This window comes from Gopherus flavomarginatus, chromosome 9 (assembly GCF_025201925.1).
Source record: "Gopherus flavomarginatus isolate rGopFla2 chromosome 9, rGopFla2.mat.asm, whole genome shotgun sequence".
Lineage (NCBI taxonomy): Eukaryota > Metazoa > Chordata > Testudines > Testudinidae > Gopherus > Gopherus flavomarginatus.
In genome coordinates this window covers 31,980,040-32,002,791 of record NC_066625.1, presented here as the reverse complement: position 1 = coordinate 32,002,791, position 22,752 = coordinate 31,980,040, and the positions used below count along the sequence as shown (strand labels likewise).

The 22,752-nt window shown below is 43.9% G+C and overlaps 1 protein-coding gene across 5 annotated transcripts in view; it reads left to right on the top strand.

Annotated features, from left to right (window-relative positions):
* The window catches only part of RHBDF1 (rhomboid 5 homolog 1), a 104,404-nt gene that overhangs the window by 18,698 nt on the left and 62,954 nt on the right, over positions 1–22,752 (top strand). Inside the window, exon 2 of one of the 5 annotated variants that reach the window (XM_050968151.1) lies at positions 2,960–3,007. The exons of the other annotated variants lie outside the window; for them this stretch is intronic. The gene's annotated coding sequence lies outside the window, so the exon portion shown is untranslated. The remainder of the gene's footprint in view (positions 1–2,959; positions 3,008–22,752) is intronic. 5 annotated transcript variants of the gene reach the window in all.

Here is a 22,752-nt window from a genome sequence, read left to right as displayed (position 1 = left end):
GGAGCAGTGTGTGGAGGAGACCCCTGCCCTGCCTTGCCTGCGGGGCCGCGCTGGCCACTTCCGGGAGTGGCGTGAGTCTGAGGAGATCCTCTAAGATTGACTGATTGGTGACCACTGTCTAGAAATAGACGAGACAGACAAAAGGACAGCCATAAGAAGCAGGAAGAACCCAGTCTATTGGATTCTAACAGATATTTATGCAACCCTTTGGGCATCTTGTTGAGGAGGAGAACCCCCAAACTCACTGACTGCAACCAATCTGCCGGTACTGATACCAAGGAGAAGTGCTTGTGTCTGAGTGGCTTAGGTTTTGAGACTCTTACTACGACACGGTCAAGAGAGGAAATGTCTTAAAGTTTCCCATCCACTCTGTGCACTGATGTGAGCTTTCTCATTGCTAAGGACCAAGCTCAGCTGTGGTATAATGTAATTATGAAACTATGGTATTTATGGTGGAGTCAGTGGGAGTTGCACCTTCACTGTGTTTCCCCTAAGTGATTCCTACATGTGGAACCTGTTAGGATGTTTTTGATTGCTGTGGTGTTTGCTGCTTTCTTTTGGTCCTGCATTACTTTAGTTGTTTGACAGGATTGACTGAAGCCTGTGTGAAAGCAGCAATCATACTGACATTGACAAAACAGACCTGGATAGAGAGGAACAAAATAAATTTGCAAATTTGTTTCTGAATATTTCAATTTGTGCTGATTGGAGGAGTCATATTGCTTTTTATTTGTGAGCATTCAGGGCAGTGTGCTCATGTGCCATTGATAGCAAAATGAATAGCTACAGAGAACAGTTTATGGGCAACCCAGAAGTTGAAATTCTTCATCCAAACTACCCAGTGAATCCTTTTGAATAATAAATGTGTTAAAGAAAATCCAAATCAGTTCAGGAAAAATAATTAACCAACAAAGAGGCTTAATTTTAATAGGGAAAATAGCTTTAACACTCAGTGATGGTTAAAGGGTCTTAGATTCTTTTCAGTGAATTAAGAGATGATATAACATTTTCTATGAAAACCTCATAATGGAACTGAGGAGACTTGCAGCTTTTGAGAAGGAAATGGATCTAGCCACATAGAGAGTGCAGGAGGACTGTAGTTGGACTAATGTGCCAGTATCATCATGGCTGTGTGATTCTTCCTTTGGGGCCTGGCATGCGATAGAATTCTTTATGTGCATCTGGGTGGCTAAGTGGCTTTTTCTCTGAGGAGGCTGATTCTGTTGTAGCTCTTCCCTCCTTTCCCTAGCTGTCTTTTGAAAATAATGTTTTAAAACGTAACTTCCCAGACCTGAAGAAGAGCTCTCTGTAAGCTTGAAAACTTGTGTCTCTCTTACCAAGAGAAGTTGGTCCAATAAAAGATATTGCTTTATCCATCTTGTTTCTATAATCAGGGCCGGCTCCAGGGTTTTTGCCGCCTCAAGCAGGGAAAAAAAAAATTGCAATCTGCGGGAGCTCTATGGCCGCCGCTTCAGTCTTCGGTGGTAGGTCCTTCCATCCGAGAGGGAGTGAGGGACCTGCCACCGAATTGCTGCGGAAGAGCCGGACGTGCTGCCCTGTGGCCGCCCCAAGCACCTGCTTGCTGGGCAGGTGCCTGGAGCCGGCCCTGTCTATAATACCTTGGGACCAAACAGCAGTGTTGTTGTAGCCAGCAACCAGTTCAAAACTTAGTTAGTTCAAATTTACAGAACTTGAGTGTGATTCTAAAGCTCTGTCTACACTGACAGTTTTGTCGTTTAAAGCTTTTGTCGCTCAACGGTGTGACCCCCCCCCCCCCAAACGACAAAAGTTTTAATGATGAAAAGCACCAGGGTGGACAGCACTTTGTCTATGGGAGCCATGCTCCCAGTGATTAAGCTACTGCCCCTTGTTAGAGGTGGTTTTATTTTGTCACTGGGAGGGCTCTCTCCTGGCAATAGACTGGCTACACAGTGCACCTTACAATGGCATGGCTGCAATGGTGCAGTGTAGACAGAGCCTAACTGTAGTATTATTGGAATTCATAGGTGGTGCTATTGTTTATCTGAATGTATAGGAGTGAGATCTTGGAGAAATGTATCTTGTCAGTGGTAATGCATTCTCTTGCTGAACATCTCAAGCAGTAGTGATGCTGAGCGTATCAGTCTGTTGCTTTGTCAGTGACTCCGTCAGTCTGTCACTCATGCTGAATGATTTAAATGTAGAGCTGCTACCTTCATATCATTCTTATGTGAACAAATAAACCAGGGATTGCCCATTGCTCCTCCTCTGGCTGGGGGGTTATTCTTAACCTTTTGAGATTTATGACATCACTCAGTCGTCTTACAGTTGTTAATGTTGCATATGTTTTTTAACTCTCTGAATAGCTATTAGTAAAAATTTCTGAGGCTGTGTTCAGGGATTGTTAGTTTCTTCATCTCACATCCTGTAGGACAGTGGTTTCCAGACTACAGTACCCTTTCAGGAGTCTGATTTGTCTTGTGTACCACAAGTTTCACCTCACTTAAAAACTACTTGCTTACAAAATCAGACATAAAAATACAAGTTCACAGCACTCTGTTACTGAAAAATTGCTTACTTTCTCATTTTTACCATATAATTATAAAATAAATTGATTGAAATATAAATATTGTACTTGCATTTCAGTGTGATACTTGAGCCTGTTTTTCACTTGTGAGCCTTGTCTGAACCCTGAGACCCAGGCAGCGGGGCTGGAGCATGTAACTTAGCTTCACGGGGCCACCTGTGGCATGGGGGCCCTGGCAGTTGCCCTGCTTGTCACCCCCTAATGCTGGCCCTGCACTTGTGATTCCCCCAAACCCCTCCTGTGACCCTCTTGGGGGTTGCAACCTCCAGGTTGAGAAACGCTGATCCCCTACATACCCCCAGAGGTACGCATACCCCTGGTCAAGAACCACTGCTGTACGATACTGATATATTGTTTGTATAGGGCGAAACTGAGACATTTTTCTCCTCACAGTTGGGGAGATTTTCAGCACTGGACTGCCCATCTGGAAGAATGAGAGAGGTAAAGGAATTGCTAATTATCAGAGGTATCTGCACTCTGAGAATACTATATGTAGAAATTCCCGTGTCCCTTTCCCTTCTCATTTCCCCATTGCCCCCACTGTCTAGAGACCCCCCAAGTTGCTGATCGGTAAGCATGCTTGCATCACATTTCTTAAAAATATTATCTGAAGTCGCACTGGATACTGGTCTCTACTGCTTCACAGGCTTTGCTTTTCTGCTGTGATTCAGTGGAACCTAAGACTTGAGTCCATGGGTTTAAAAATTCTTGAATTTGATGAAAAAAATATTCATTTGATGAACTACAAATACATTGGAAGATAGTATTGTAGAACTTCAAGCACAGATAGATCACTTGAAGATCTTTACTGGTGTTACAGTAAAAGTGAAGGTGTGGGGAGACATTGTCACAGCATGTAACATTTATGAATGGGGATTATTATTATAATTTGCATTATAACTGAGATTGGGTGGATTGTGGTGGGTGCTATACACACAAAGTAAGGGACCATCTCTGTCCCAGAGAGCTTACAAAGGGAAGTGACCTGCTGTGTGATTTTGGACGGGGCAGGTTTCCTGAGTCCTGTGTAGTGCCCTATCTACTGAACCATGCTGCATCCTTGATCATATTTTGCCAGCTCAGCAAAAAATGTTGCATTTTTGATTTCTGGAAAAGGATATTTTTGAATGAAAACCCAAAATATTTGTAAAAAAACTTCCAAACTGAAGAGAGAGGCTTTGTGACCAGCCTTTTCTGGTAAACATATGCAGTATCGCCAACCCCACATGTTCAAAAAATCATGAATGAATGAGTTAAGGCACCCAAAATCATGATTTATATATTGGGGTTCTTTCATTTGCATTCTGGTATTTTAGCCATTAGGGGTCACTTTATCCAGTTTTTCTTTACAACTGGGGAGCTGGAAACGTATTTGTTAATGCAGACTGAAATGCTCACATTGTCACCTGACTGCAGGATCAGGATTGAAGAGTAAGCTCTAATATTGCACACGTGCCTGGGATCGTACCAAATACTCCAGTGAGTCAGTTAGTCATGGCAATAAGTGAGCATTCAGCTTGTGGGGTGTTTCTGTGGTATTGATTTTTTTCCCCTTTTGCTTGCTCATGAACACTCAGTGCTCAGCTGTGCCATTAAGACGGAGCCCTGAGTAGGACTTCATGCAGCTTTATCTGCCAGTGGCTCTCCTGGAGTTCCAGGGAACTGAACATGCTCTTAAGGATGGTGCAGCCTGCTCTCTTCTCTGCATCTACCCAGCACCATGCCACGCCCCCCCCCCTTCTCATTGCCTTGGGGTGAATTATGCCCTGGGAGGTGCTAGAATGTAGCAGTCCTTGTGCTGGCATAGTACAGGAATTGTGAATGTGGCTGACCTCTGAGCAAGAGTGCAGCTGGGAAAGGCTCCTTTGGCGTGTTTCAAAAGTACTGCGCACCCAACAGCTTCTGTAGAATCATAGATTTTTAAGGCTAGAAGGGACCACTATCATTAAGTATCCTGACCTCCTGCATAACATAGACCAGAGAACATCATGCAGTGAATCCTGTGGCAAGTCCATGACTTCTGTTTGAGCTGGAGTGGATCTTTTAGAATTGCAATTTTCAAAAGTTACCCCATTCCATAAATACATATCAAGAGGATAGATTGAGCTTCCTAAATCTCTGACTGTGAAGCAGGTTTTCCAGAAGGGTGAATAATAAACAATTAAAATTTTTTTTTTTAAGAAATCAGCAATTTTGGCTTTTATTTAAATAAATATTTCTTTTTAAACATGAACATGTTTAAAATGAAATCTGAATTTATGATGAGTTTAGGCCTTAACATTTTGTATTAATCTCTTAAAACATTTAAATAAAAAGTAAATATACCGAATCAATGTATTAATCTGAGCAGGGCTGGCAGCGGGCTGAGTGGACCGGTGGCCGGGACCCCGCTCCGTCCACTGCCAGCTGAGTGAACGGAAACCCAGGCCGGCAGCAGGCTCAGCAGTGGCCGGGATCCGCAACCTGCCATTAAAAAACAAATTGGCTCACGTGCCACCTTTGGCATGTGTGCTGTAGGTTGAGGACCCCGTTCTAGCGTATGCTGTGTATACTGTACTTTATGGTAATTTTCACTATATGTGATTTTCCTCTTACGCGCTGACCTTAGAACCTAACCCCTATGTAAGATGTGACTCCACTGTAGTGTAAAAAAAAAACAAACAAAATTTGGAGCACCACTTTTTGGCGCCCCCAAATCTTGGTGCCCTAGGCACCCGCCTAGTTCGCCTAGTGGTTATACCGGCCCCAAGTATGGCCATTCTTGTGTTGTTTTTCTTATGCTCTTATGACATGGGATGTTTTATAGCCAGCACCCAGAATCTACCCACCATTTGTCTCTGCTCCCTAGCTGGGTGCACACTGCAACAGGGCCCAACAGGCAGTGGGGTCAGGTGCAGTGTTTCAACTACTCTGCTAGGCTGCTACTGTCTCCCAAGCTCAGCTCTGTGCACTGGGGAATTTGGTTAGGGGACTGGAATCAGCACCCTGCTAGAGCCTGAGCGAAGGAAGATGCCTCGCCATGATAACAGGTTCAGGGAAAGGACCCAGGAATTCCCTCATGCAGCAGAGAGCGCCTTGTAAGAGATCTGGGGCTGCCATGCAGTGTAGGGCAAGGCTTTTCAATCCGTCTCGCAGCCTTCACAGCCCCATTCTCTCTCTTTCGTCAGAGCAGCCTCATTTGTGTTTTTTGCTGGAGGGCCTTGGCTCTGATCTGCTGCAGTTCTGCCATTTCAGTTCATGCTGGCCATTTCCCTTGGCCAGCATCTTGTGTGCCATCAACACCAGTGCACAGAGAGTGTAAAACATGCCTGTTCTGAGTTAAGAGCATTTGACACCCTCTTTGCTTTGAATGAGGAATAATACACAAGGGTCGGGGCAGGGGAGAATCCACCTCGAGTCACTACTGACAGATAAAGAGGAACGGATCACAGAACTAAAAATTAATGGTATCATAGATACAAGTGATCATGATGGTGCAAGCAGAATAAAGTTCAGGCCAGTAATCTATCTACTTGGTGCTTTGACAGGGCCAATTTCACAAAGCTGAAAACAATTATGAGTAAGGCCAAGATTTTGGCACAGGTATTTTTAGTAAAAGTCACAGACAGAATGTGGGCAATAAACAATAAATCATATAAGCCAGAGCCCCACCGCCCAGGGCTAAAGTTGTGGAGGTCACACAAAATCATGGAATGCGTGTCCTCCCTGACCGACTCGCAGCCTTAATCATGAGCCAGATCAGCTGGGAAGAAGAATTTAATGAGAAAAAGGTGAATTATAATTTAGAATAATTTAAAAATACCTCACTAGATGCTCAAAAAACCACAATTGAGGAAGAAAGCTGTGCTGTTTAAAAAACCAACTTGATTTAAAGAGGAAATGAGGGTAGTTGTAAAAAAATGAAAAGATAATATATAACATATGGAAGAAGAGGGAAATTGATAGTAATGAATATAAATCAGAGACTAAGAATTGTAGAAAATTGATAAGGGAAGCCAAGGGATACAAGAGAAATCTATGGCCAGCAGAGTTAAGGACAAAAAGGAGTTTTTAGATATATTAAGAACAGAAAGAATCCTGACAATGGTATTGGTCCATTACAAGATGGAAATGTTAGATTTATCAATAATAATGCAGAATAGTTCAGTAAATATTTCTGTTGTGTATTTTGGGGAAAAAACATGATGCAGTCTCATCATATGATCATAACACTCTTTCCGTTCCATTAGTATCTCAGGAGGATGTTAAAACAGCAGCTACTAAAGTTCGGTATTTTTAAATCAGCAGGTTCAGATAACAGTCCAGCAAGCTCCTTGGATGCAAGTTAATATTGATTTCCAATAAACCTTAAAACACTGGGGAAGTTCCAGAAGACTGGAAAAAGGCTAACTTTGTGCCAATATTTAAAAACGGTAAACAGTATGATCTGGGTAATTATAGGCCTGTTGGTCTGACATTGACCCAGGCAATATAATGGAGCAGCTGATTTAGGACTTGATTAATAAAGAACTATAGGAGGCTAATGTAATTAATTTCAATCAACGTGGGTTTATAGAAAATAGATCCTGTCAAACTAATTTGATATATTCTTTTTGATGAGATTACAAACTTTGATGATAAAGGTAACAGTATTGATATAATATACTAAGATTTTTGTAAGGTTTTTGACTTGGTGCCACATGACATTTTTAATAAAAAATCTAGAATGATATAAAATTAACATGATGGCATGCATAAAATTGATTAAAAACTGGCTAACTGATAGATCTCAAATGTAACTGTGAGTGGGAACTCATCAAGTGAGTCAGTTTCCAGTGGGGTACCACAGGGACTGGTTCTTGTCCCTGCGGTATTTAACATGTTAGTGACCTAGAAAAAAACAAAATCGTTACTGATAGTTTGCAGGTGACACAAAAATTGTGGAGTAGTAAATAATGAAGAGGACAAGTCACTGATTCAGAGTGATCTGGATCACTTGTAAACTGGGCGCAAATAAACAATATGCATTTTAATATGCTGTCATAAACAGATAGCTAAGGGTTAATGTTCTTTTACTTGTAAAGGGTTAACACAGGAAAACCAAACACCTGACCAGAGGACTAATCAGGAAACGAGACTTTTTCAAATCTGGGTGGAGGGAAGTTTTGGGTGTGAGTCCTTTGTTCTTGGTCTGTCCTTTTCTCGTCTCTGAGAGTGATCTTTCTATCTCCAGGTTTTCCAATCTTCTTTTTCCAAGTTGTAAGTACAAGGATAGTAAAACAATAGGTTTATATTGTTTTTTTGTATTTACATGTGTGTAGTTGCTGGAATGTGTTAAATTGTATTCTTTTGGAATAAGGCTGTTTATTCACTTTTTTTCTTAAGCAATTGACCCTGTATATTGTCACCTTAATGCAGAGACTATTTTTATGTCTTTTTCTTTCTTTTTATATAAAGCTTTCTTTTTAAGACCTGTTGGAGGTTTTCTTTAGTGGGGACTCCAGGGAATTGAGTCTGCAGCTCACCAGGAAATTGGTGGGAGGAAGAAGTCAGGGGGAAAATCTCTTTGTGTTAGATTTACTAAGCCTGACTTTGCATACCCTCTGGGTGAGGGGGAAGAGAGATTAGATCTCTCGGTACTTGTGTTTCCAGGACTGGAAGCAGGGAATCTCCTAGGGTCATCCAGGGAGGGGAGCCTGGGAGGAAGTAACAAGGAAACAAGGGGAGGGGGTTATTTCCCTTTGTTGTAAGACTCAAGGCATCTGAGTCTTGAGGTCCCCCAAGGGAGGTTTTGGGGAGACCACAGTAAGCTAGGCACTGTATAATTCCTGGCTGGTGGCAGCGATACCAAGTCCAAGCTGGTAACTAAGCTTGGAGGTTTTCATGCTAACACCCATATTTTGGATGCTAAGGTCCAGATCTGGGAAAAAATGTTATGACATATGCTTACAAAGAATGAAGGTCATACTTACAGGATGAGATCTCCATCCTAGGAAGCAGTGACTCTGCAAAAGATTTGGCAGTTATAGTGGATCATCAGCTGTGGCAAAAAGAGCTAATGCGATATTGGGATGCATAAACAAGGTAATCTCAAGTAGGAGTAGAGCGGTTTCTTGCCTCTGTATTTAGCAGTGGTGCGACCACTGCTGAAGTATTATCTAGCTGTGATGGTCTCTATTGCATTCCACTGAGGGTTACGCATGAGCACCATGCGTCCGGAGCTGGATAATTTGGAAGTAGTGTCCGTTAGTCCGCACAGTGTGCCTTGGCTTGCCTTGTTCTTCTGTCTGAGGTCATAAAAGGTGGGACAGGTTGACCGCCTCTCCAGTTCCTTCTCAACATTGCGTGGTCCAGGTTGGAACTTTCTGTCCTCGTCTCTGACACACTTTAAAATAAGATAGTTGTACATAGTTTTAAGAGTTTTGTAGTAGTTTTACCAGTTTATTGTAGATTTATCATAGTTTTAGTGATTAGTTTAGATAGATTGGGGGGGAAGGGGTTGTTTTCTCAACATCCTTCCCGCCCCCTCAGCACCTACGAGTGGGTACCGAACTATGCCAAGGTCGCCGGGCTTCATACTCTTCTCATCCTGTCCGTGCTCCTTGGTCAACAATGAACACCAATGCTGTCTCTACTGCTTGGAGGAAGCTCACATTGCATCCAAGTGCAGTATTTGCCAATCCTTCCCCAGCTACAAACCAAGAAGACTGGGCTCAATGCCTCTGGAAGCACCTCATGGAGGTGCTCAGACCCAGGCTGGGGAACCCCCCTCCCTCCCCTTGTAATCCTCTAGACCAGGGGTTAACAACCTTTCAAAGAAGAGCCATGTATTTTTTTTTGGGTCTTTGACCAAAATATTTTGAGAGCTGCATCACATGCAAAGCTACTTGTAGAGTTAGAATTTATCAGCTAATAATAATTGAACATATTAAAGTTATTACTACTCGCCAATACTTTTAATGTGATTTCTGCCATTTGAATTTGATTATAAACAGCAGGGGGCTCTGGGCTGGGGCAGGAGATTGGAGTGCAGGATGTGGTGCGAAGTCTACGAGGGAGTTTGGGTGGAGCAGGGGGTTGGAGTGCGAGAGGGTGTGCGAGGTGCAGGCTGTGGCTGGGAGGCGTACCAGACTCTGCATGCCTTCATCCCCAGCACTGTCCTCACAGCTACCACTGGGGGCAGTGCTTGAGGGCATGGCCAGCACATGGAGACCTGCTGCCTCCATCCTTGCAAGGGGTGTGCAGCGACATGCCAGCCGCTTACGGGAGCAGCATGGGGATAGAGCCCTGCTGTGCCGCAGGCCGGGAGCAGCCTGTGGTAAATGCCTCCTGGTCAGAGCCTGCACCTCATGCCCCCTCAAAAAATGACTGCCTGCAAGGGAGCAGCCAAGGAGCCGCAGGTTATCGACCCCTGCCCTAGACTATTTATAGCAGTAGCAGAAAGACTCAGGGCAGGTTATCTCCACTCAGAGAATCGCTAAATGGATTTTGGGTTGCATTAAACTCTATCAACTGTCAAGCCTACCTGCCCCCACAGGTGTGCAAGCTCACTCCTGGAGATCTCAGGGCTAGTCTACACTGGCAACGGCAGCGCTTTAACGAGCCTTGTGTGGTCACTGCTCAGCTTTCTCCCAGCGCTCTAAAAAACCCCACATCCACAAGAGGAGTTGCTGTCGCACCCAGCACTGGTTCCCTGTCTACCCTGGTGCTTTACAGTGCTGAAACTTGCTGGGCTCGGGATATTTTTTCACACCCTGAGCGAGAAAGTTGCAGCACTGTAAATTACCAGTGTAGACAAACCCCTCAGGCTTCAACCATGGCCTCCCTTCAGGATGTGCTGCTTATGGACATATTTAGAGCGGCCACATGGCATTCTTTGCACTCCTTTTCAGTGCACAATTCCTTAGTACAGGACTTGGCAATGGAGGCTGCCTTCAGTATGGCAGTTCTCCGCATGACTGTCCCCATCCTCACACTCTCTCCCAACTTAGTCTGTTTGTTAATCACCTTCAGTGGAATACAATAGGGACCATCCCTTGAAGAAGATGAGGAGATTACTTACTTGTAACTGGGGTTCTTCCGATGTGTGATCTCTATCTCGCTTCTTGCCCTCCTTCTCCTCTGCTATGGATCTGTCTGGTTAGCAGAGGAGAAGGAACTGGAGATGCGGTCAGTCCGCCTTGCCCTTTAAGACCTTGGACGGAAGCATGAGGACCAGTGAATGCTACTTTCAAATTCTCTGACTCTGAACACATTGTGTGCATGATTGACCTTCTGTGGAATACAAATCGGGACCACACATCTACAAGAACCTTCACTCACAGGTAAGTAACCACCTCATATGTGCCTTGTTGATTTTTGTTATCATTTTAATCAGAAGTTATTGTGGTAATAAATTAAACTCTTTATGGAAGTCTGAGTGTTTTTAACAGCATAGTTACCTTTATCAGCCAAACTTGTAATCTCACTAATAAACTGTCAAAGTTTGTTTTTACAAGACCTATTTTCAATAAAACCATGTTGATTGGCATTAATTACAAAACCATCTTTTAGTACTTTATTGATCATCTGACATCAGTCCCGGGCAAAGTAATGGAATAGCTGAAAAAAGAACAGGCCTATAGTTACTCAGGTCATCCTGTTTACCCTTTTTACATATCACAACTTGAGGTTTCTTGCAGCCTTCGGCAGCTTACTGTTCCTTCTCTCTTCTTCCATTCCTGTCCATCAGCTCCACAATGACAACAGAACCGAATGAAGTCTGAGCACTATTTTCTCTCTTGCACCAGTTTCAGGGCTTCATTCATCTTTAATGTTTTTTGTTCTATTTCATTCTTCACTGTATCTATCCAATGCATCCTCAATCTTCCTCTATTTCTAGTTCCTTGCACTCCGGTATATATCGCCAGGTATGGTACGCTTTCTGGGTCCATTCTTGACACATGTCCAAACCATCGCATTCATCTTTCTTCACTCTCTTGTAATAGCATTGCTTCTTGCCCTCGCCATTTTCTTGTCTCTTTTTTATTTTCTTCAGTCGTGAAACTCTTAGTATTACCTTCAGTCAGTTCACTTGTGCAGCCAAAATCTTTTGTTCATTGGCTGTTCCTGTACTCCAGCATTCTGACCCATGCAGCAGTATTGGCATGACAGTTGTCTCATATACACTGATTTTTGTATTTATTGACATATCTTTAGCTTTCCAGAACTTGCTGAGTTTTCCGAATGCAGTAGTGGCTATTCTGAATCTTATGTCAACTTCGCAATTCCCATTCTTTGATACTGCTCCTCCAAGGTAAACTACTTTTTCAAATTAGTATTCTAGTTCTTTATCTCAGAGTTTGATTTGTACCTCTTTCTCTTGTCTTCCAATTGCCATAATTTTTGTCTTCTGTATGCTGCTCTTCAATCTGAATATTTTGCTTTCCCGTTCTACCTTGGTCAATGCTGTGACATCAATATTGTCTGTGAATATAAGGTTATGCACTGTCCTACCTCATAACACAACTCCTCCTGCTTCATCTCTCAGTGCTACAGCCATTACTGCTTCCAGTATTAAATGAACAATTTGAACTAATTCCGTCAGGATTCATTAAATATTAATACCAACAGTCTGGACACTTCCTTGGTGAACTCTTTTAAAATTCCTGGGTGCAAGTTATCAGGGCCTGATGGTTTTAAAATATTTAACATCAGTAGATGCCATATAGCATCCTCCTTAGTTGGAATGGAAAGTATTTCACCGTCAGATGATATGAGCACATCATCCAGCTTCTTTGCAAATGCAGAACAGAAATATTTATAGAACGCTTCTGTCTCGTTTGCATCATTGGTAATGTTACCATTTTCATGTAGTGTACAATTGTCAGGATTCTTTTTCTTGTTGTTGTTCATTTACATTTTGTGCGAGGTGCTCACCAACACTTAAGGAGGAGGTCCCTGTTCTGAAAACTTGATAATATAATGATGGAAGTCAGGAGAAAGGAAATAGCAATTGGCCGCTTATATACAAATCAGCAAGTTTCACTGTGGGCAGCCTGGCAGAGGTAAATCCTTAAAGGGTCTTATGTGGGTAGCATAGGGCCTTAAGCCCAGACAGGTCGGACCATGCATAGGGGACTGCATGGAAGAAGACAGGGAGGTGATTGGGAATCTGAGTGGTAGGTGAGTTTGGGAGCATTGGTAGAGTGGAGGGGACACACGTTTGCTGTTGCTCCATTTAAAATGCTCCTTCTTATTGTGCCTAACCCAGGTTGAGGGTTGCTGCAGTGGAGGTTGTTTGCAGGGCTCTAAAGGTTTAGGATTTGGTGATTGATTGTGGCTGGGCATCTCCTTCAGGATCAGTGCCTTCTCATGGCTGATTTGATCTCTCATGATAGATACACCTCTACCCCAATATAACGCTGTCTTCGGGATCCAAAAAATCTTACTGCGTTATAGGGGAAACCACGTCCTATCGAACTTGCTTTAATCTGCCGGAGTGCACAGCCCTGCCTCCCAGAGCACTGCTTTACCGCTTTGTATCCGAATTCATGTTATATTGGGTCGCGTTATGTCTGGGTAGAGGTGTATTGTGATTCTAGTTTGTACTGGCAATAAGTATAAATGAATGTGAGAAGTTGCTTTCAGATATTTTAGCACTTGAGACATTCTTGAAGTTAGCCATGCAGTGTGTATCAGTGAAATGGCTAACTGACATGAAGGACTGTAAGTTAATGCGACACTAATAGAACACTGCAGCTGTATGAAACCCAGCTATCTGAAAGCCTGGGAATTCAGAGTCATGGCTGCAGTGAATGTGGAATCTTCTGAAAGCCAGGAAGTTCAAAGTGACGCTTGCACTCCTGGATTCTTTATCCATGCTGCCAACCTCTCTTCTAATGGTTCAGCTGCAGAGCCTTGTGAGGCATTCAGTCAGTGTGTAGTTGGGGTGCTGTGGATGATGTAAATTGAGACCTTTGATTCATAGTGGAACTATGATTGAGACTGGGTTGTATCGGGCTGTAAACGGAGGGATGCAGGGAGGGGATGACGTGCAGGAGTGTCTGGTGGGATCCATGGCCTATGTGTATGTGGGTGTGTCTGAATGAACAGTATTGGAGCAGTGGTATTTCCAGTGTGAGTCAGACCCACTATCTCTTTGCTGCTAATCGTTTTCTGACTTCCAGCTACTGACACAATTCTGCATAAGATGCTTTACACTACAGAGATTAGCTTCCGCAGCTATATTGGTTGGGAGTGTGAAGAAAATACCTCACTACTCGATATAGCTACGCCAGCATAAGCCCTAGTGTAGATGCAGTTATACTGGCAAAGAAGTCTTTTGGAGAACTAGTTTAATCTGTACTAGCAGCAGTTCTTTTGCCTGTATAAGCTGCTTCCCCCCTGTGGGAGGGAGTTTGCTGGTATAGTTCTACTGGGTAACCTATACTAGGAAACCTTTAGTGTAGAGCAGTGGTTCTTAACCTTTACTGCAGCCTGCACTCCTTTGGGTCTCAAAAATATGTTCTTGCACCCAGGGCTGGTGCAAGGATGTTTCACGGTCTAGGCGAAACTTCCACCTTGCACCCTCTCCCGTCCCCGAGCCCTGAGGCGCCTTCCCTGCGGCAGCTCCCCTCCCCCCGCCCTGAGGCGCTCCACTTGCGGCAGCTCCCCATCCCCCCTCTGTCCTGAGGTGCCCCCCTATGGCAGCTCGCCCCTTCCCCGCCCCCGGCCTGGGAAGCTGTGCGTCAGCTCCCCGCCCCAGCCTTAAGCTGACAGGCGCCGCAAGCCTGGGAGGTGGGAGAAGTGAAACAGTGACATGCTTGGGGAGGAGGCGGAGCAGGAGCGAGCTGGTGTGGGGAGTTCCCCTGCGTCCCTCCCCCTCCCCCTGCCCCAGCTCCCTCCGCCTAAATGCCGGCGGTGACTGGGACAGCCAAAGATCCGGCTGCCGTGGTTGCCGCCGAAGAAAATGCTGCCCCCCAAATCCTAGTGCCCTAGGCTACCGCCTAGGTCGCCTAATAGGTTGCACCGGCCCTGCTTGCATCCCTTATCAAAAATCGTTGAAGTAGGTGAGTTCGTTAAACCTGGATATCATAACTATAAAATGAAAGAGATACAATTGCATATTTATTTAAATTTTGAAGTTAAAATTTAACTCAGTAATTGTTTAAAAAATGTATCATGTTAATAAATACATAGGTTTGCTGAAACAAAGTCGTTGTACTTACGTGCCTGTGCTTAATTTGTGTTTTCGATGATTTACCTTCTAAAAAAAGCTGGCATGTCTCGCACCCCCAGAAAGAGCATCTTGCATTCCAAGGGGGTGCGTGCACCCCACGTTAATAACCACTGGTGCAGAGCATAGAACAAGGCCTGCTGTTAGTATCTGTAGCTCCTGGTCCTGGATAATCTAAGATACAGATACTGCAAAGATGAGCGCCTTGCAAAGGCGAAAGAAAACAACTAACACTTATCAGGCAGTGAACTCTGAACGTTGTGTTTGTGATGTGTAGGGTGACCAGATCTCCCTATTTTATAGGGACAGTCCCAATTTTTGGATCTTTTCTTATATAGGCTCCTATTACCCCCTGTTCCCATCCCGATTTTTCACATTTGCTGTCTGGTCACCTTAGTGATGTGTTAATACAGCCAGCCTTATTACACAGGAAATTTGTACGTGGTGCATGAGTGCATTCTTGGGAGAGCGTTCATTATGTACAGGGGCATCATTCGGAGGGCTGGATGTGGGAGAGCTGTGTGTGTAGTAGAGCTGGCTGAAAGTTTTCATTCAAAATTTTTTCTTCAAAATGGAAATGTCAGTGGGAATTGTTTGTTTTTTGACTAATTTTGTTGTGAGTTTTTTCTGTTAGAAACTGCAAACCCAAATGCCAATTTTTGTTGTGTTGTTTCTGGCAGCCAAAACCAAAAATCTCAACTAATCAGGCAAAAATTTTCAATAAAATATGCAAATTTATGTCTGACCAGCCAGAATTGTATGATTTCCAGTCGTTGAAAACAAAAGCAAAATAAATCCCCCAAAAAGCAAATTTTTTCATTTGTTGAAATTTTTCACAAGGAAAAAGCTGATTTCCCAACCAACTCTATCTAATCTGTAGCAAATTGCAAAGTTTTATGAACCTCACGCACAAACATGTGCACCTGTACTCTCATGTACCCATCCTCTTAATTTACACACATTCCTCTCCATGTGCTCATGAACATCTACTCAATTACATTTGTACTCCCTCTCACTCAACTGAAGTTGTTCTGTTCCCCGAGTAATACGTCTGCTGTGGCATCTCCGGTAGTATGCACCATACGTGCCACCCAGACCGAGTGTGGAGGAATGCTTTACTCCCACATGCTGAGTGCTCTCAAATTCCCCAAGCCCGTGACATGCTGTGAGGAAGGCAGGAGCTGCAGCACTGGGGCCTTGGAGCTGGAAATGAAGTGAGCTTGTTACAGCAAGCAGAAATGCTGGGTTTGCCCTTGGTGAGTGCCTTACCTCCCCTCCTCCTACCAGGTTGCCAGGACTGTTTCCTCTTCCCCTCCTGTTTTGTCATTCAGGATGGAGGATGCTCTAAGAGTCTAAGGCAGTGGTCCTCAACCTTTTCCAGGTGGCGGGCGCTGGACAACGAGCCACCGAGGACCGTGGCCAGTGGACAAGCATCTGCCGAAATGCCCCAAGAAGCGACAACACTGTCGAGGTGTCGCCACCTAAATGCCACCGAAAATCAGCAACATTTTGACAGTGACACCTCTTAGTGACGCCGCTTTTCAGCGGCATTTTGGTGGCGACACCTCTCGAGGATGCTGCTTTTCGGCGGCGCCGCCTCTTGATGACACCACTTTTTGGCCGCAGCTGGCCTGCCAGCCAGTACGCAGGCGGTCAAAGATGCCCTGGCAGGCGCCATGGCAGGGACCCCTGGTCTGAGGGCAACAATGATCAGTTGGACAGGCCATGTGGAAGGCAGCCAAGTCTAGTAGCAGGGAAACAGCTCTGCCTAGAGGAAGGAGGGCTTTGAAATTGAAATGAGACCTTTACCATAGCACTCCTGCCAGGGTTCTTACCCCAGTTAGTTCATTAGGGAACTCCTAAGGGAAATCCCCTGCTTTCCTGAGGGCATAGGGATGAGGGGAGCATGCCAGAGAAGAGGGCAGAGCTGGATCCCTTGGCAGTGAGGGAAGGACCTAGTGATGGGATCTGGCTGGACACTGAATGTAGCAGGGAGGCTGATCCCAGTCTCTGAGATTTACTGCCATGTTTTTTTTTGGGGAGGGGGGGAGTATTTTTTTTTTTTTTCTGGTGTAGACATACTCTTGGTAGCAGGAACCCTCTCGTTTTACAGGGCGCACTCTCATAATTGCCAGCTCTCCTGATTTTATCGCCAGTCTGGTGAGATTTGATGCTTTGCTGAAATTCCCAGCTGCTGGAGTCCAGCTATTACCTGACAATCTTAGCTTTCATTTTAAAAAAAACTCCAAAACTTTATAGCCCTCCTATGTACAGAAAAAAGCTTGGAAACATGGACCCTAAATGTTCCCATGCCGGAAAGGAAGTACAAAGAGCTCAGTGTATTTTTTTCCCTAAATATCTTGATTTTTTGGGGGCCTGACTCATGATTTTTGAATGCTTGGGACTGGTGATGCTTCCCTCTGCATGAGCCCTTCTTTATTAAAGGCAAACATGCGAAGTTCCCTCTGTGACCTTCATCTCTGGGAGAGAAGTGAAGGCGGCTGCTCACATCAGCCTTTCACGTACACTCCTAGCTCTCTGAGGTTGCTGCAGTCTGCTGACCAGAAGGATAGGGTGTTCCCATGTGCAGTGCAGGGCGCACACAGTGAAGCATTGTTGGGCTCACAATGCCCGACAGAGATGTTTCTGGCGAGTGTGGAAAAAAGGAACCATTTGCCCCAACCCAGGAAATATTTACATCTTTCTGCAGGTTAATTTATCATGAGAAAGAGTTTCATTCTCCAAGCTGGAAACTCTAGGGCCCCAGCACTAGTAACAATGCCATGCACCAGTAGCTCAGCCCTGTATTAAGCTCGCAACCACTGAGATCAAGTGAATCCTGGAGACGGGAGTGTGGGCTGATCCCAGAGCCTGGGATCCCATTAGTCAGGAAGATTTCTTTTGAATGGTTAGTTTGTAAAAGTTTTAGACAACTACTTCAAATAGAGGCTCATAAGGGGAATGCTAGGCAACTTTTAACTATAAGCATCAGTCTACACTCCACCGATAATTTTTTGGCCTGAGGGCCACATCTGGATATGGAAATTGTTTAATGGGCCATGAATGCTCATGGAATTGGAGTTGGGGTGCAGAAGGGGGTGTGGGCTCTGGGGTAGGGCCAGAAATGAGGAGTTCAGGGTGCGGGAGGGGGCTTCGGGCTGGGGCAAGGGGCTGGAACAGGAGGTTGGGGCATGGGAGAGGGTAAGGGGTGCAGGGTCCAGGCGGCGCTTACCTCAAGCAGCTCTTGGAAGCAGCGCCATGCCCCGCCCTGCGGCTCCTCTGTGGAAGTGCGATCAGGTGGCCCCTCACACTGCCCTGTCTGCAGGTGCTGTCCCTGCAGCTCCCAGCCAATGGGAGCTGTGGGTGTGGCACTTGGGGTGGGGTCAGTGCGTGAAATCCCCTGTCTACCCCTAAATGCAGGAGATGGAGGGGGGACATGCTGCTGCTTCTGGGAGCCTTGGCACGCATGCACGGAGTGGTCTCCAACCCTGGTCTGTAGCTGGAATGTGGGAGCAGGGCAAGCCCCAGACCCCGTTCCCCAGCAGGAGCTCAAGGGCCGGATTAAACAGGCTGGAGGGCCAGATGTGGTCCCTGGGCTGTTGTTTGCCCACCTCTGACCTATAGTTACCCATTGGTATTTGGAAATGATGACATCTGTTCAGTGCAAAGAGAGAACAAAATACTAGAAAAAGCCAATTAATTCATGTTTTTCTCTCACAGTAAATGCAAAAGCCAAACGCTCGTTTCACCAAACTAAGCATAAATGTGTACAATTATTGCATACATTTTTGTACATTTTGACCAGTGGCTCACTATTTTTCTGAGAATGAGGAAGATTGGAAATGTTAATGTGTGAATGTCCATTTCATGTATTATTCAACAGCATTACAAAATGTTTCACTTTCAGTAACACTGGACTATATATTCAATAAGGCACTTATGCAAAGGTGGCTAAGCAGATGAGACAAGTTATTAAGTCATAACTAATAATGCACAAGTCTTATGTTATTTAATGTTTATATAACAGTAGCACACACATGCCCCTGTCAGGATTGTGGGTGTGACACAAACACACGTGAATATGCAGTGCCTTCCCCAAACAGCTTGTACTGCAGAGGTCCCCAAACTATGCCTCCTTTGGAAGGGCTTGGCGGAATGTTTGGGGGTGGGTGGTGCAGCTGGGGCCTGGCCTAGCCCCCATAGGGGGTAGGGAGAGAGCACCACCCAGTTCTGCTCCTGGTCCTAGCTGCCGGCCTGGGGCTCCAGCTGCTGGCTCCGTGCCTGGGCCTCCACTCCCTGGGGCTGTGGCCCCAGGCTCGGTTGCTTTAGTCTTGATGGGGGTGTAACCCTGAAAAGTTTGGGGATCACTGTTCTTCTGCAAGAAGAGAAGTGAAGAAGTAATAGTCGTTTATTAATAACAATTTTGTTTTGGGCCAGTGCACAGAAAACAAAGTACTACAACAAAACTGAAACTAAATCCAAAATGATAAAATGTTAAAATAGTTATAAATACAGATTAAAAAGGATATACAGCATTAATCTATACACAATCGTCAGGCCCCTTGCCTTTTCCTTATTTTTAGTGGATGACTATGCAGATAGGGTAACCACTCGATACATTATCAGTTCCTAAAACACGTTATGTTTTCTGAGAGATCATAGATAAAGGCATCTGGGACAAAAACACAGAAAGCCAGTTTGACCTTAAATGGCAACACAAATTACAATGTAATAATGAAGTAAATATTCCATGCCCTAAACTGCATGGACAGAGGCGTTTACATTTCTCAGTGCCAGCATCTTGGCCTTTTAAGTAAGTTGTCTGCCTGGGTCGGAAATGAAGAGCTGTAAAGGCCCTCCTGAGTGTGTTATTACAAGGACTGGGTAAATATGTGTCTTTTTTTAACAAGGGGAGCCAACATGACATATTTGAAATAGAAACAACTGCCATATCTAGTTGATTATTCATATCCTATATTCTCATCTTGAATAGGGATTTCACATTTTTAAACTTAAATCTAATCATTTCCAATTCTCAGAAACATAGAGAATGCGAAGAATTCTGAACATGCTCCAACTAAGGAAACTCGTGTGAGAAAGTCCTCCTGAGCTGTTCCTCCAAGCATAGCCTGGGCAGAGGCTGTGGGTGCATAGTATGAATATGAAACCAAAAATTAATATTACAACATTGACTTTGGACAGAATATCCATTCCTGCCTCAGCTCTAAGCAGAGAAACTGGGGTATTATTTGGGACACCAAGGATCTGTCTAAGAAATTTGTTTTGACTTGCCTCCAGTCCTGTGGGATCATTCCACCCCCATATTTCTGCACTGTACAAAATTTGAGCTCATAACTTATCCTCAAACTCTCTTATAGGCTGGTGCAATTAAGTTGCCTCTATGAGTCCAGATAAAACATAACACAGCTTGCACTGAATTTGAGGCCTTCTCTTTTATTACTTGAATATGCTTATCCGCAAACCATTTTGTGAGAATCACATACCCAGGGAGGGGAAAGAGCTAACTTGTTCGATATTTTGCCATTGATCCTGCATTTATGCAACCTCTGTCTCCAATTAATGACATTTACTTTAGTTTAGGAATAATTTATTAAGAGGTCCTCTTATTGATAGTATAAGCCCAATGCATTTAATATAATGCTTCAATACCAAAAGTATTTGTGACAATAAAACCATACCGTCTGCATATAATGACAGACACTGGGTGATTCATGATGTTAGTGGGAAAATACTGAATCCCCATTAATGGCACAACAACGTAGAAAAGTGGTTAAGACAGTCCTTTCACCCCCACCCCCTTTATATTTGGGATGGAATCACTTTGTTCCCCATTCTTTGTCATTTCTCTTCTTGATAGGCTGGATGGGGAATTATCACACAGATAGTTTTTCTAGACAGAAATATATTTGCAATGAATTTTACTTTATCTGTTTAAAGTAAGTGCTGATTTTCCCCTCTTGCACCTGTGCAGTTCTACAGTCATGCCCTCAAATCATAGTGATTTTGGTGAGAGCAAGGGTACTGAGCACCACAGGATTGTACCTTTCGTAATGTGCAAGGTTTGGCTTTAAATCAGCCAGTTTGATAGATTCATAGAGTGAATCTGCTATGCTTCTCTCCTTGACACTGGAAGATCATATATCAGGGATAGATAAGGGTGTCATTAATGCCAGGTGTCTGGGACTCTAGCATTGGTAATCTTCTCCGCATTTAGATACTCGGAAATTAACTAATTCACTTTTTAATCTTCAATAGGCTAAGAAGATAGAGCTCCTTTGATCTCTCACTGTAATATAGGTTTGTCAGACCTCAAATCATTCTTGTATCTTTTTTCTGAGCCATTTCTGCTTTGTTTCAACATCCTTTTCAAAGTATTGGCACTAGAACTTGACGCAGTTTCCAGAAGTGGTATTACCAATGCCATTTATGGAGGTAATGCTGCCGCCTTATTCTTATTTTGTATTCCCCTCTTTATACATCCAAAGATTGTTAGCCCTTTTTGCCACAGCATCACACTGGGCTCTCATGTTCAGTTGGTTTTCCTATGACCCGTAAATCCTTTTCAAAGTCATTGCTTTTCATGATCTAGTCCCCCCATCCTCTAAGCACAGCCTGTATTTTTTGTTCTCAGATGTATGAGCTTGCATTTGTCTATATTAAAATGTATGTTGGGTAATTGCAGTAAGTTTACTGATTGAGACAGTTTATTCTATCTGTGCTTTGTCCTTATCATTATTACCATGCCACCAGTTTTTGTGCCATCTGCAAATTGTACAGCCAGGGCATATAAAGGCATTTCTTCCAGATCATTGAAAACGATATTGAATAATTTGGTCTGAGAACCAATCACAGCTGGATCCCACTAGGAGGATCCCCCACTTGATGATCATTCCCCATTAACAATCTATCCAGTAGCCAGGTTTTAATGACACTATATGATATGCATCATTGACTTGGTATAGTGCCTATATACTGTGGTACACAGTAAGTCAGATGCTTTACAAAGTCCAAGAATGTCAACACAATTACCTTAGTCAACCAAACTTGTAATCTCATCAAAAAATTATATCGGGTTAGTTGGACAAGCTCTGTCTTCCATAAAATGAAGATGATTGGCTTTAATTATGCTATTATTCTTCAGTTCTTTACTGATTATGTCCTGTATCAGCCATTACATGATTTTGCCCACAATCAGTGTCAGGCTAACCAGCCTATAGCTACCTAGGTCATCCCATTTATCCCTGTTAAATATTGGCATATTAGCTCTTGCAGTCCTCTGTAACTTCCCCAGTATTTCAACATTTATTAAAAGTCAACACGAATGGCTCAGAGAGCTCTGTGGCCAATTCTTTTAAAAGTCGTGAGTGCAAGTAATATGCTGTTGCTGATTTAAAATTATTGAAATGTAGTTGATGCTGTTTGACATCCTCCCTACTTACTGTTGGAACGGAAGATATTCCTGTTATCACTGTAACATATTAATTCATCACCTAGCTTCTTTCCAAATCCATAAATATTTCTGTAACATTTTATTACTTACCGTGGGCATTGGACGCCTGAGGACTTTGCTAATGTAGCCTGAGCCTTTCACTTGCAGGTCACCAGCCCAGTTCAGTACAGTTTAAAAGTGGTTGCCTGGAGTGTTTGGAAGGCATTTGGGGGCTCTTATTTCCCCATTAGTGAGCATTCGTCCTGAATGACAAACTCAGGCCTTAACAAACTTGCTGTATTTGTTAAGCAAGAGCAAAGCCCTGTGTGAGTACTTCTAAGTCAGTTTAGAAATAGCTTATAGTGATTTATTTACCTTCAGCTCATCATCAGCTTCACTTAATCAGTTATAGCGATTTCTAATCCAGTTTAAGACTGTTCACACTGGGCAAGTTTGTGTGTGGCCAACCCCTCAGTCAAACAGGATTGTTCTGGAAAATACCTTCCTGAGTACCTGGAGTCCCTGCTTCGCAGGTTGTTC